The 947-nt window shown below is 31.7% G+C and overlaps 1 pseudogene; it reads left to right on the top strand.

The window, feature by feature from the left end:
• Window positions 1-947, top strand: part of LOC108760595 (probable multidrug resistance-associated protein lethal(2)03659) — a 14,375-nt pseudogene that overhangs the window by 6,628 nt on the left and 6,800 nt on the right.

Genomic DNA, 947 nt, shown 5'->3' with positions numbered 1-947 from the left:
ATTAAATAAATGATATAATTGTATGTTCCGAATTTTCATGAAAGAATACGATAATTATTATAATTTTCAAATTAAAATCAAATTAAAATTCACAGATTTTTAAGATTTAGAATCTAAATTTTTGAACTAGTTTTCGATTTACAAATTTCACACATTCTGATTCAAATTTCCTCTTTTGATGCAGAATAGTGCAACCGTTATTGTTGGGTCAGATGCTGCTCTATTTTAACACAGGCATCGACAAGTTTTACGCGTACAAATATGTCATCGGCATTATTTTGTGCTCCGCTGTTAACGTGTTCATAGTCCATCCTTACATGATGGATATGACTCATTTGGGTATAAAGGGTCGCGTAGCCTGCTGTTCACTGATCTACCGCAAGACGTTGAAGCTAACTAGAACCGCGTTGGGCGAAATGATAATCGGCCAGGCAGTCAATCTGCTATCTAACGACGTCAATAGATTCGACGTCAGTATCATATTTCTCCATTATTTCTGGTTCGGACCTTTGGAGATCATCATCATCACATACATTACATTCCATTTGATCGACATCGGAATATCATCTATTTTCGGTATCGCATTTCTTCTGATGTTCATCCCTTTTCAAGGTGAAGCAGTCAATGCTCTGATAGTTTCTAGCTAACATTTCTAATCTTTATAAAACGCACATGTACATATTATATGTAGTCAATTTCAATTTAATCGGCTTATTAAATTGAAAGTAACTTGTATGTGTACATGTGCCGTTTGCAAAGTTAAGAAGAGTTTAAATACTTTAAATTATAAGTAACTTCGCTAATGAAAATCGTCTTTTTGCTTCAATTAAACTGTCTACTGGTAGAATCTTACTTACGATTAGTTTTGATAAATAATAAATAACAAATAATAGATTTTTAATAAATGATAATTAATTTAAATTAACTTTAATCTGAAATCTTTACAT

Source organism: Trachymyrmex cornetzi, unplaced genomic scaffold, assembly GCF_001594075.2.
Source record: "Trachymyrmex cornetzi isolate Tcor2-1 unplaced genomic scaffold, Tcor1.1 scaffold229, whole genome shotgun sequence".
NCBI lineage: Eukaryota > Metazoa > Arthropoda > Insecta > Hymenoptera > Formicidae > Trachymyrmex > Trachymyrmex cornetzi.
Note: the sequence above shows the minus strand (reverse complement) of the source record. Positions and strands in the feature narration are given on the sequence as shown.